The sequence below is a fragment of the Martes martes genome, assembly GCF_963455335.1.
Source record: "Martes martes genome assembly, chromosome: 8".
NCBI classification, from domain to species: Eukaryota; Metazoa; Chordata; class Mammalia; order Carnivora; family Mustelidae; genus Martes; species Martes martes.
The window spans coordinates 19,537,863-19,552,802 of NC_137895.1; the positions used below are offsets into that span (position 1 = coordinate 19,537,863).

General features: G+C 34.9%; 1 protein-coding gene across 7 annotated transcripts in view; it reads left to right on the forward strand.

Annotated features, from left to right (window-relative positions):
• The window catches only part of WASHC3 (WASH complex subunit 3), a 120,682-nt gene that overhangs the window by 16,213 nt on the left and 89,529 nt on the right, over positions 1-14,940 (forward strand). The gene's annotated exons all lie outside the window — the stretch shown is intronic.

A 14,940-nucleotide genomic window follows, 5' to 3' on the forward strand; every position in this document is an offset into this window, starting at 1 on the left:
GAAAGAGTGGATTGGTTCATTTAGAAGCAACAGAAGTGACATTGGGAAGAAGAAAGTACATTCACTTTCCCTAGCTGTCAGAAGAAATGAATTTGTCACTTGCATAATTATTCATTGACAGCCAGAACCCTGGGTTCTAGGCTTTGGAAAAAAATAAACCAGACTTTGAGATGAAAATATATAATGTTCTTTTGTAAGAATAAAGTAGGGTTAGTTTGTGCATGAACTATGATAAATAAATTTTTAAATCTAGAACCCAGTGAAGCTCTGCTAAGCTTAAAATACAGACTGTTAAAAACTGTCTTACTCTTTCAAGCAGAAGAGGAAAAGTTTCAAAATGACTCTGAAAGACTTTTTATTTAGTCTTTTCTTGCTAAACATCTATAAAATAGGAAATAGAAATATCTACTTGATAATATCTACAAGAATGCCTAGAATCTTTGGTAAAAGACTACATCTTAGGATAATTGTTGTATTCTTAATACAGTGCTTCTGGCTTTCTAAGAACTTCAAAAACTCTTATTTTCCTTTTTAGTATAAATTTACTGTCCATTTATTCCACAAATATTTATTATACACTCACTTTAGGGTACTGTATTAGGAAATGTCTAGATTTATTTAGCCAGGTAAGGTTCCCAGACATGATTGAACATTTTTATTTCTGTTATTAATTACCTAGACAAATTCCATTGTTTTTCAGATTCATAAATATATCGCGCGCGCGTGTGTGTGTATGTGTGTGTAAATGACTCAGTTTTCTAATCCTATGGCTTACTATCTCACTAGGAATAAAAGCCAAAGTTCTTCACAAGCCTATGAGAGCCTGTACAATTTAGATCCCCTGTTACCCTTTTGATCTCTTATCTTCATTCACTCTCCTCCAGCTCTCCTGGCTGGTTTGATGTTCCTTGAATAAACATATAGACAATCTCCTGTCTCAGCACTTTGCCTCAGCTATTCTGCCTGAAACACTTTTTCCCAGGTATCTTATCTTGATGATTGGTTCCCCTCCTTTTTTCAGATTTTTACTCAGATATTACCTTCTCTCTGACCACATTCCTTTTTCCCCTTCCCTGCTGTTTTTTCTTCATGTAACTGGCCAATAAGATATAAAATACAATCTATTTTACATACTTGTGTCTTTTCAATTACTAAAATACAGACTCTGTGAGGGTAGAGAATTTTTTATGTACTATACAATTCCTAGAACAATACCTGGCAAATAATATTTACCTATAAATGAAAATACCTACATTTTCCTCTATGCCATTTTACCTTTTGATAAGTTTGGAAATAGATTTCTTTTTTACACCAGCTCAGTGGTTTTCAGACTAAGAAACATTATCTAAACATGTTACTGATTCCCACTATACTAAATAAGAATCTCTAAAGTTAGGACTTGGAGCTGGGCATATGTATAGCTCTTAAAAATATTTTATACTATATATAACATTAAAATATTTTTTATTTTAAAATATTAAGAAATTATAGCTCTTGTTTTTTGTTTTTAACTGTCATTCTATGGCATTGCTTGGCACTTAGCTTCAGTCTATCCTTTTGCTTGGTGTCACTGAGTATGAGTAGGGGTTCAGTTTCTTCTGCCTCAGACTTTTCCTGTTTTTAGCCCAATTTTCCTCATTTCAGTCCTTTGCCTCTCTTTTGCCCTTGGTATGTGTGTTTCTAATTCCTAAACATTTCCAAGGTTCTGGAAGTGCTACTTGTGGTATCCCCTCTTCTGACACATGGACTTGGCCTTCCTTTGCTATGCTAAGTCATCAATCACTCTTTTATCTGCTTTTAATTTCCATGTGTAATTCTTCATATATTCCTCTTAGTCATTAAAATTAGTGTTTGTGTTTTATTTCTTTTTGCCTAATTGTTTGAGGGTAATTTTCAAGAAGAAAAAGAGGAGCAAATCTTTATACTGCCATCCTAAAACTGCAAGTTCATCCAAGTTTAATTTAATTTTATTGTTTTCAGTTTATTGTGCCAACCTGAATCCCAGAATCTTCTTACCCAACTTTTGTTTCCTTCTGCTCCCAATCCTGCATTTCATTCTTTAGACAAAACCACAAACCCTTCTCAATATTAGTTCCATAGTTTTCCACCTCTGAATCTAGAATCCCCTTCTCTTCATTACTACATATCCAAATTCTACTCACTTGACATGTTCCGATGGATACTTCCTTCTGAACCCACCAACACTTAAAGCTAGGAGTAATATCTCCCTTCAGTGATCTATCCAACCACTTACTTTTTTTATGGAACTTATCACATCATATCTTGTTTTTTGATCATTTATACATATTTTTATTGCCCCTGTTGAAAAGGAACCTGAGAGGAAGTATTTTTTTTAAGATTTTATTTATTTATTTGACAGAGATCACAAGTAGGCAGAGGCAGGCAGAGGGGGGGGGGAGGCAGGCTCCCTGCTGAGCAGAGAGCCCAATGCGGGGATTGATCCCAGAATCCTGGGATCATGACCAGAGCGAAGGCAGAGGGTTTAACCCACTGAGCCACCCAGGCACCCCTGAGAGGAAGTATTTTATCTTGACTCATCGTTGCGTTCACTTTGACATCTTACCCATAAAAGGTGTTCAGTCAGTACTTGCTGTATGTACTATTTTATCCTGCATATTAACTCCCCTTCCCAGCTTTGTGTCACCTGGAAACATATACATATATTACTGTTTCTTCAAGTCACTGATTTTAAATGTTTTGTGGGACCAGATCAAGAATAGACCAACTAGAAGTCTCCCTCAAGGTTGATAAATCTGCCAGTCATTGTTCTTTGGATATGGTCATTAAGTCATATATAAGTCCACTATTTTTTCTGCTTCCTAAGAATATCATGAGACCCTGTCAGAATATCCAACCACAAATGTAACATTGTTACATGTTTGACATCATTCAGTTTTGTTTTTGTTTAAATTTATATATGAAATTGTTAAGTCAATTCCCTTCATTACATCCTTTATCTGTAGAGGATGAAGTTTTAGCCACATGACAAGAATTTATCAGATGCTCTAATTTGAGCAAAATTAAGGCACCAGTACATGTGAATAGCTAATGTCCCCATCATGGCTGATATTATCCTTTTACTTGTTTGCAACATATTTTATGAAAGCCTGATCTAAATCATCCATCTGGTCAGGTAACCAAACTCCATTTGATAATACAGCTGTTGACTTCTTTTAGCCTCACTTGGCCAGGGAGTTGGAGGGGTTCCTTTGTTTATGTTCATGTTCAAGAATCTCCATGTTCAAGAATCTCCGTGTGTGTGTGTGTGTGTGTGTGTGTGTGTGTGTGTGTTTGTATAAATTCATTTATAGGTATCTTCCACCTTCTGTTGTAAAGCATTGTAAGACATTCCTTTCAAATGCCACTGATGAATTCCTTTCCACTGATGAATTCCTTTCCACTAAGTATTAACAGTCCCTGAGATTTACTTATTTTGATATTGCAGGTTTGCGCTCTATAAACACACGCCCTTTTTTAGGCTGTTGGATTTGTTTTCTATTTGTTTGTATTTCTCCTCTTAATAATTACCTGCTAATTCTTCCACTCTTTTTTTTTTCTATCATATTATTGTTACTCATAGTCTTGCAGTTTTAAATGAAGATTATTTTTATTCTTCAATTTGAGTTTAAAGCCCCTTGATCATAACTGTGTGGGTCTTGTTAAATATAATCTTTTGGTTCTTCTGAACTATTTAACATTTTTCCGGGAGTGTAATCATTTTAGTGTCATTAGTCGTTACCCAACATGGTTCTTCAGCAGCATATGCATAGCTAGTTGTGTTTCTTATATCCATATCTTTACGAGAGTATAATTTTAACTGGAAAAACAGATGACAATACCACCCTGCTCTAGAAATTGCCTCACAGCAGTAAGAGTCATTTATGGCCCAATTTAATCTGTATCATTGATTCATTCAGTTTCTGTCAATGATGAGGGAAGAATTTGGATGGCATTGTATCTCCACACTTCAGGATAGTAAATTGCCTTCCTATTTTCTGTTTAGTCTTCTAATCAGTTCATTCTGCTGAGGTAGTTTACTTCCTTGAGTGTGACTGAATACTTCCAGGATTCAGAGGGATTAAAGAAAATCAAGTTTGACCATGCACTATATAAAGGAGCCTAACCCCAGCTAATTCGAGAGAGTAGCTTCATTAGAAATTGCCTTATCTATATTAGAAAGCTTCACTTTCCCAATGAAATTGTAGATTTTTATTAAAATGCCCAGTTTTTCTCAACTTTAGAGGATGGCTAAGGTTTCTCTTGTTTTGCCCACTACTAAAAATTTAGTTTGGGGGTGCCTAGGTGGCTCAGTCAGTTAATTATCTCACTCTTGATTTTGGCTCATGTCCTGGTCTCAGGATTGTGAGATCAAGCCCCATATCAGGCTCCTCACTGGGTGTGGAACCTTTTTAAGATTCTCTCTGTCCCTCTCCTGCTACCCTTCCCCTACTCTAAAAAAATTAGTTTTAGTTACTAATGTAGAGAAAGACCAGATTTGTCCTTCAGTTATTGCTATGATCATGAGTAGTTTGTCATCCATCATACACATTGCTACATGTTATAAAAGCTGAAGCCTACAATCTGGAATGTAGGGAATTATTTGTATTAACCAAAGAAAAGGTAGAGTGGTCTCAAAAATACCTGTCTTCGGGACGCCTGGGTGGCTCAGTTGGTTAAGCAGCTGCATTCGGCTCAGGTCATGATCCCAGCGTCCTGGGATCGAGTCCCATGTCGGGCTCCTTGCTCGGCAGGAAGCCTGCTTCTCCCTCTGCCTCTGCCTGCCACTCTGTCTGCTTGTGCTCACTCTCGCTCCTCTCTCTCTCTCTCTCTCTCTGACAAATAAATAAATAAATCTTTTAAAAATTTTTCTTCTAAAAAAAAAAAAACCTGTCTTCCTGAAAAAAAAAAATCACTATATACTAACAGTATAAAAATCTCCTAAAATACCCCAAATAACCATTTCTATACCCTCAAAAGGAAATTAACAATGCCATAAGTTCTCTTTCCTCTTAAGGACAATAATAGGATTTCTTTCATTTTTAATTGCCTTTATATTTTTGGCATTTAAAAATATGAGTTGCTTCTCCATAAGCAGAGTCTTATACCTATAATTCCACTTAATGTTGTTTCTTATCTTTTCCAAACTGTAAGAGTCTTCCACTCACTGTCTTAATACTTAATAGGCCCTTAATCCTCTTGTAATCCATTCTTTTGCTTCTTTCCTGAATTATTGTCTAGAACCATTTCATTCTGTTTAAGGGAGTAGACAAGTATTTCTCAACCCCATCTTCACTAGTGTAAAAGCTTAAACTTGCTGGCTATCCACGTAGCGATCACTCACTTCAGATAGAGAAACATAAAAAGTCCTACAAATTACAAGTACGGGTTTTTTTTTAAAGATTTTATTTATTTATTTGAGATGAGTGAGAGCAAGAGAGTGCACAGAGGGAGAGGGAGAGGGAGAAGCAGACTGCCGACTGAGCAGAGAGCCCTTACATGGGGCTTAACACAGGGTTGGATTCCAGGATCCTGAGATCAGGACTTGAGTGAAGGCAGACATTTAACCGACCAAGAGACCCACATGCTCCTACAAAAAAATTTTTTTTTAATTTTCAGGCTTCCTAGATGTCAGGATAAGCTAGTCTTTTTTTGGCTTTCTTTCTAAGCTGCAATGCAAACTTCCTTTCCCTGAGTCCTAGCTATCTCCTAGAACGTGCTGCTTTGGTATTTGCCTTGCTTCACTTGCCACATACCTCAAATCTGTTTTAGAAACTAGGCAATTCATTTGCAATGATGTGAATAGAGCTAGAGTGTATTATGCCAAGTGAAATAAATCAGTCAGGGAAAAACAAATACCATATGATCTCACTCATATGTGGAATTTATTTTTATTTATTTATTTATTTAGTTATTTATTTGTTATTAACATGCAATGTATTATTTGTTTCAGGGGTACAGGTCTGATTCATCAGTCTTAACACAATTCATGCACTTACCATAGCACATACCCTCCCCAGTGTTTACCACCAAGCCACCTCATCCCTCCCACACCCCTCCCCTCCAACAACCCTCAGTTTGTTTCCTGGGATTAAGAGTCTCTTATGGTTTGTTTCCCTCTCTGGTTTCATCTTGTTTCATTTTCCCCTCCCTTCGCCTATGGTCCTCTGTCTTGTTTCTCAAATTCCTGTGGAATTAAAGAAAGAAAACAGATGAGCATATGGGAGGAGGGAAAAGAAAAAAAGGAGGGAGGGAAACAAGCCATAAGTGATTCTTAATGATAGAGAATAAACTGAGGGTTGGTGGAGGGGGTTAGGGAGGAGATGGGCAAGGTGGGGGATGGGTATTTAAGGAAGGCACTGGTTGTGATGAGCACTGGGTGTTGTAGTAAGTGATGGATCACTGAATTCTACTCCAGAAACCAATATTGCACTGTATGTTAACTAACAAAATTTAAATAAAATTTTCAATAAAAAGTAAAAATAAACTAGGCAATTAAAACTGCTTAATTATTATAAACTTCTTTGAACAGAAGCCAACAGAATCTTTCAAGTATCACAAGTAACCAGTTCACAGAGAAATAAACAGCACCTTGCTTTTTGGTCTCCATTACCTTTTTCTGTCACTCCTACATTACTGTGCTCTGTGAGATATAAGACTAATTACATTTCCAAAAACTAGTTGTTATCTGTGACATAATTTGAATACCTAGGAGTACACCTAGATCTTTAGTCTATTTCTAGGATGCAACATGGTATAGTTTCTTTCTTTTTTTTTTAATAAAAATTTATTTTTTTTTTAATTTCTTTTCAGTGTACCAGAATTCATTGTTTATGCACCATACCCAGTGCTCCAGGCAATATGTGCCCTCCATAATACCCACCACTAGGCTCACCCAACCTCCCATCCCCTCCAAAACCCCCAGATTGTTTCTGAGAGTCCACAGTCTCTCATGGTTCATCTCCCCCTCTGATTTCCCCCAACTCCCTTCTCCTCTCCAACATGTCCTTTTTCAAGTGGATCAATGTAAGCATCAAATGGACTCAACATGGTATAGTTTCTTAACTTTATCATATAGTCATGTGTGACCATGGTCGGGTCATGTCATCTCTCAAGGCTTCAGTTCCCTCATATATAAAATGAGATCTGAATTTCTCTCTAGGTTTATGATCTATATTAATTGATCTCCAAATTTGGATCTCATTATAATGAACATTCCTGGAACACCTGCTGGCATTTTCTGATTTTTTTTTCCTTTTTAAACAAGTTTTACACAAGATTTTTCAGTAGTAGTGTTGTGTTCCAAATGTGGCAGATAATTGATTCTGATTTAACATTTGTTGTCATAATAGTGCAGCACAAGCCTTTCCTAAATTACATACTGCTTTTATAACTTAACTGGAATTGTGTACGTAGATCACTTTTCCAATAGTTCTCCCCTTTTTACTGGCAGAGTTTGGTGAGTCCTTTGCCAGTAATAAACTCTGCATTGGGAAAGTCGACTTCTACATTAAGCTAATGACTTGTATTTTTTGAAACCATATTTGCCAAAACAGTCTCTTCGGACACTTGGACTTTTTTAAAGCTCTATTTTCTTTGGCGGGCTAAAAATGTGAATTGAATAATCTCCTTGGTTTTGGTGGTTCTGATGCATCTGTTGCCAGCAGTGGATGTTGGCTTGAGGAAATGTGACTTCCATTACCTAAGGATGAAGAATCTCCGACTGATTATTAAAGATGTTCATCAGGAAGTTACGCACCTTAGACCTGAAAAATAATCAAGAGTACAAGTAGAGTACTCTTTAGATTAGGTATAGTTTTTGTAAAAGTAGTTAAGGACTTTAAAACCTTGTTTGGGATATGACCCAAACAAGTCATATGTGTGACTTCCCATGTCTGGAGAGTTCCAGGGTAGGTTCCTCATCATTGATCAACAATGTAGTCAAAAGCAGGAGCTGCTGGTTCATATGTAGTTAGAGTTGTGGAAGACACTGGTACAGATTTAGTTTAATAACAACATGATATTTCTTTTTTCATTGTTTTTTGACTCTGTATTATAATATTAACATGTGGGTAGTTTCCTTTATAATACCTAAAGTTTACTGTTCAGTGTCAAGGTCAGTATTTTTTTAATACATAATGGTCAGGGTGCCGTGGAAAACTTTCTGTGGTGTTTTAGCTCCACATTGTGCATCGAAGATAAAAGCTGCATGTATAATGATCGATTTCCTACACATGTGAATGTGGATAAAGATGGATAAAGAAAAGATACAAGTGAACTTTTGCCCATTTAATTAATTGCATGATTTAGCCAATTTGCCAGTTCAAAAGGTAAATATTCTGTCTTTCCCATCAACTAAATGGTCAACCAGACTAAACTAAACTACAACTAAAAGAAAAAAGCAAAGCTTAGCAGAATAATAACTTTGAATTGAGGTAAATGAAACTCAAGAGACCACAGTTATCCTCCTTCAACTATATTCATTCTTATATCAAATGCAAAAAGGATTGGGTACAGATTTCTCCAAAGGCAGAAAACTGTCAGTTAGCCACCAGTTGTATTATCTGTGCTTTTCCATGGTCTGAGTATCTGGAAAACCTAGAAATAGGTAACTTTGTTGTATTTTTTGCCCAAGGGGGGAAAAATTACTTATTCTCTGCTAAAGTCAGTGAACTTAGCCTCTAAGGAAACCATGTCTGAAAAATTATCATGCCAATTTTACTGGAAAGTGTTTCACTTTCCCAAGAAGATTGTAGATTTTTGTTAAAATACCCAATTTTTTTCCCAAAGATTTCAAATCACTTAGGATTTTTTAATATTTTGGCTCCCTTTTGAACCTTCCCCAAGTTGCCTGGAAAGTTAGAGGGTTCAGAGCCCCTGTATTAATTTTAAACGATGTATTTGCCCTTTTGTTTATTTGCTCTTTTACTTATATATGTTTGTTAGGGAACAGTAAACAATAATATTGCCAAGTTCAGGTTTTAAATTTCTTGCTTTCCCTGATATATTTGTTTTCCTGATTTCTCATTTTCCTTAGAGTACCAAAGGAAAAAAATGTAGTGGGCAGGTGCTGCTAAGTTAGATGGTTGTCAATATCCATTTGGTAATATTCTATGCACCTACTTTATCTATTCCCCATATATTCTTTGCTAATGCTGCTTTGCCATAAATAATATAGCTTAGAATATTTTGCTGCTGATACCACATATTTTTCATTGTAGTTTTCTTTTTTATTTTACTTATTTTTTTATTATGTTCAGTTAGCCAGCATAGAGTACATCATAAATTTTTGTGGTAGTGTTCAATGATTCATTAGTTGTGTATAATACCCAGTGCTCTTTCCCACACATGACTTCCTTAATACCCATCACCTGGTTACGCCATCCCCCACTCCTCTCCCTTCTGTAACCCTGAGTTCATTTCTCAGAGTCCAGAGTCTAGTTTTCTTTTGTGTCAATCATTTGCTAAGAAGATGTTGATTTGGATAGTTTGTTTCCAGAAATTAGTTGTTTAACCATACCTATTTCTATTTATGGTATTTATAGTCTCTGGAAAAATACATTTTGAACTGTGAATTACAGTACCATTTAGAATCCTCAATCATATCTAAAGAATAGTCACATACCAACAAGCTGGTGTACACAGAAGTCGATCTCCCTTAGAGTTATAGAAGGATATCTGGCTGCTGTAGACTTGTATATTTTGTTTTTTAATAATATATCAGATAATTAAAAATTAAAAACAATTTAAAAGGAGTAAATGGAACATAAGATACTTGAGAATACAAATAACCTTTTAAAAATAATTGATAAGGTAATAATTTAGGATGATAAATTTGTCAAATCAGTTTTTCCTAAGTATAAAAGTATGTATGAGAAGAATATATTTCTTTAGGAATTTACTTGCCATGTCATATTTTCTTGTCTTTGGTTTCATAACTAGGATGGCCTCTCTGAAACAATCCTTTTAAGCCAAAACATTTACTTCTTTATTTCAGTTTATTTTCTGGAGTACTAATAAAATTTACTTCATCTGCCTTAAATTCATTGTAATACCATACCTCTGTATGCATCTCCCCACAAAAGAAAGAAAAAGGAGTTAAGCAAACACAGAGGAGGGAACGTTTGGAGGATAAGCTTAAGGTAGTTTTAAATTTCATAGGAATCTCCTTTAAATGATATATAAAATGTGAACCAGCAAAAACAGGAGCATTTAGCAGAATAATATTTTTAACTTTAGACTTCATATCTTTCATTCTAACTCATTTAAACACCTCTGTAACTCTTTAGTAGACGTTGTGACAAAAAGAATAGTACTTTACTATTAAGTTTCTTAGGGAAGCTTTTGAAGATACATACTAACAATGACAATTTTTATACTTGCTGAAATGTGTGGTATAGTTCTTTTACTCTGATCCATCTATAATTTTTTAAAATGTTTAAAAGATTTTATTTATTTGACAGAGAGAGACACAGCAAGAGAGGGAACACAAGCAGGGTGAGTGAGAGAGGGAGAAGCAGACTTCCAGCTGATGCCCGGGCTCGATCCCAGGACCCTGGGATCATCCCCTGAGCTGAAGGCAGATGCTTAATGACTGAGCCACCCAGGCAACCCCCCCATATATAATTTTTTAGTCACCCAACTCTGATTTCTCAGCGCCCTTTTATCTTCTTTGCTACTAACCACTCTGCAAGAAATAAGGGACCTCACAAAAAAGTTTCCAAAGTTGTGAGAAGGAAATAATAGTGGTATAAATTAAGTAGTTATTTACTCAGATTTACTCTTTTCAGAAATATTGTGATTCTCACCTTAACTGTAAATTTGTCTAAGGTTATGGTTTACCAATGGGAAAAAAAGTAAAAGACTAGAGAAGCAAATGAACTGTAATAAGGAAGTGGACTTATCTCAAGTGGCAGAGAAGTATCTTAGTGGTTTTAGAGACCGTCAACATAAGCACCATATTTGACAAGGATCTGAGAGCATAAACATTCACAATGGGGTAGGCAGTCCTGGTGTAGAAGATATTTTCTCTTGAATGGATCATAGTGATGTAAGACACAATATTTCCTTTATAAGTTAATTTTTTGCTAAGGATTGTTTTCCAGCTTAGAAAAAAAAGCTAATATGTTAACTATGTTTTAAAAGGAAGTAGATTTCAAAATATTAAATTTAATTGAGAAAAATTAATGAAAATTATTTCCCTACTTGAATATATTTACATCTTAATACTGCAATTTTAAAAAAATATCTCCAGATTTATGTACATCTTACCATAGTTTTTTATAAGACACCATCCCAACTTTTCTTCTTGGTTTCCTAACCCAAGTTTATAAATGACTTTTATTCAGTTAGTTGGTTAGATCATGTGCAGATGACACACTGATATAGATTCAGGGCCATTCTTTGTAGTTCTATAGCCACGTTGGAATGGCTAATACTGGTATCTATCTTTTTTTTTTTTTTTTGGTATCTATCTTTCAATGGGTACCTATGGATTGCTAAGAGCATTGAATAAGACTCATGACACCAGTTCAAACACATTATCACTATTGGAAAGTTAGCTCAAAAGTAACTTTTGTGGTTTCAATCAGTAGAATCATCTTTATAATTACTAAGAATTTTATTCTTTATAGCTTTTATTGCCATATTTGGAGATATTTCTTTAATTCTCCTTGAATAGGTACATATAGTAATACATTTTCAAAAACTGAACAGAAGGCCATCTGAACTTATTACACTTTTAATTTTCGTATTGAATTCCAAAATAATTTGTAATAGAAATTGTTTTTAAGGTTTTATTCCTGGAAAGTAGAAATATAGTTAAATTTGGGAAATTTTAATGAACACATATTTCAAAGAACAAATATCCTTTGAGTGAAAATGTGGTATAGCAAAGCTGTAATTTAGCTGAAGTATTCATAATGGTGGCCTAGCATTAATTAGCCTACCAAAGCAAGTCTTTAAATTTTAGATATTATTTGTACATTATAATAAAGGGAAGAAAATGGACCCTCCACAGCACCAAATTACTCTTAAATCAACAAATACTTGAATAGCTACAAAATGCAGAGAAAACACACAATGCACCATGACCATTACACCTAAGATTTATCATGTTGCAAGAATATCCAGGGGAGGGACGCCTGGGTGGCTCAGTTGGTTAAGCAGCTGCCTTCGGCTCAGGTCATGATCCCAGCGTCCTGGGATCGAGTCCCACATCGGGCTCCTTGCTCGGCAGGAAGCCTGCTTCTCCCTCTGCCTCCGTCTGCCACTGCTCGCTCTCTCTCTCTCTCTCTGACAAATAAATAAATAAAATCTTTAAAAAAAAAAAAAAAAAAGAATATCCAGGGGAAAAATCAATCACATGGGGAAATTGATGTGGCTCTAGTTTGAACTGCCTCGTAACAATAGATCCTTCACCTTTTGAAATACTTTCTTTAAAGGTTTTTATTGATAGAAATTTAAGTTAACTTTATTTCCCATTCCTAAAAGGAATATGGGTTATTGGCTAATGTATTTATTTTTATGAATGTACATTTCCAGTTTCCTGAGGTCCTAGTCATGACCGGTGTCATTTTGTCCATTTTACAGTGATTTGTTCCTTCATCTTTAAAGATATCTGATGGGCACTCAGTGAAAGACTATAAAACTTTTGTCTTAAGACAATCATTGAAAAAGGAAGAATTTACTGTTTGCTCCGTGTAAACCACATAGCAGTAGTCAAGATATGTGAACCTCTTTTTTTTCCCTGCATATTTAACTTCAAGTCACTGACCCTTCGTGGCAAAAGTATTGGAGTTAATATAAGAGTCTAGCATTTTCTAAATCTATATAAGTCATTAGGAATAAAGCTTCCCTTTTTTTAGATAGCCATATTCATTTTACAGTGATCAAGAGACTTATTTAAATTAATTTTGTACCCCGTCATGGAAAACTTCCAGAAGGAGATCGTTGAGCATGTGTTTGCTTTTGTAGTAGGATTTGCTCTGTAAACATTTAGTATCTATTATATAGAATATTTCCCCTGAAGATTTTATTCTAAGCATAGCACTCTATTTAATATATTTCATAAAAGGCAGTATAGATATTTTTAGGATAGCACTGTTGACAATCAGAAAACGAAGAAATGGGTGAGTCCATTTCACTAAGTTAAAATTTAGGTAAACAATCTGATTAGAGGACTGGTTGCCTTTTTCCAACCCATGGCATCTCTTCAACTCCTACTCATTCCCTCTCCCTGCAAGTAAAAAAAGTACTCTTCACCTGTCAACTCAATAGATTTTTTTTTCAATTGTTGACCTAAGTAAGGAAAAAAAACCTTAATATTTTGCATCTTTCATAACTCAGTTGTTGTGATTCAAGCTCATAAACTGAGAGGAGAAACTAAAGTATGAGGAGCATTTTTTGTTACTTTGGAAGAGAAAAGTCCTTTATCTCTATTAGATTGAGTAAGGGTTTTGTTTTTTTTTTCCCCTTCTAATCTAAAACTTCAGGAAAGAATTCAGGAAAATAATTCAGTAGCTTGTCCTCCATTAACATAATAAATGTAAATACTGGCAGCCTTCAGTTTTTGTGATACAAGAAACTAGTAACTGTTAGTGTTGTCATCATAATTTCATTAGTGTGGCTTCTTTACACACTTTCTCCAGTGACGCAAATACAGACGTGATTTTTTGGAACATCAAACTTATGGCTGCCTTCTTTCTTCTTCATTACTTATGTTGGACAGACTACCATTATCACTTGCCAAGAATAATCCCACAGTTCAGTAGACTTCAGTTTTGAGGTCTCTCATGTCCAACTTAGACCACCAGTAGCTTTTTCTCTTGGAAATCGGAAATTGGACACTTCTTTTTGATGTTTAACAAACCCGACTCTGTTCCTTAACCCCTAAGGAAGAATATATCAAAACAACAAATTTTCTAAGCAACACCACTGAAAACATAGCAGCAAATCCCTTTGGAATCCATCTTTTGGAACACAGGCCAAATTATTTTTGTATCAAGCTTTATGAGATTTGTATTAAGGTGATAATATTAAAGTCTCTGTTCAGGGAAGATAAGTTATTTATATTTTATCTATATCTATATACAGAAATGACTTAAAAGTCACCAAATTTTGGTAATATCTGTATTCTTGTGCTGTAAATAGCTTCTAGAAACTAAGAGTAAAATATGGAGCTTACATATTTAGGTTTCTGGTATTCTTATAACCAAGCCATGAAACTCGTGTTAAAATAGGGAGTTTATCTAATTCTACCAAATTTCCTTTCCCCATTACTCCCTACCCACTGCTTCCCTTCACTCCCACCTTATACACACTTTCTTTGCTATATTTTTAGGAAATGTTTCTTTCAACTTCATTTCTCCTCCCTTCTGTTTTCTCGGCTTTGCAACTTATTAGTATGACCTTTCCAATGATATCCTGTGGATTATGCTAAAGTATAATAAATAAATCACATAGTTAGGTTTGTAGAAAGACCTTATACCATCAGACCATAGTTAACAGAAACTGAGAGGTCTTTTTAAAGAAGTAGAACATAAAACTCTGCTCTTTTTCACATCTCTTCTTGCACTTTAGTGTTTTTTATGAAATGTTCTACAGTCATAACTTTCCTTGTTATACTGAATAGTTAAGCAATGCCTAAGTTTTAATTATCAAGTAAAATTCCCAACCTTATCTTTGAAGTGTCAGCTTTCTCTTCTACCATTAAAATTAAATGCATTTTATTATGAAGTAATCATTAAGTACATTTTGTACTTAAGAGAAAAATCTTTTTCTCAAGTCTTAGTTCCAGGAAGTATATTTTAAAAGTGGTACAAGTTTTAAGTTCATGCTTTTTGGTTCCAAATATAAGTGTCTGTTCATATTGGATGCCCCTAAGCAAGTAACAGCCTTTTTTTTTTTACCCGTAAGCTTCAT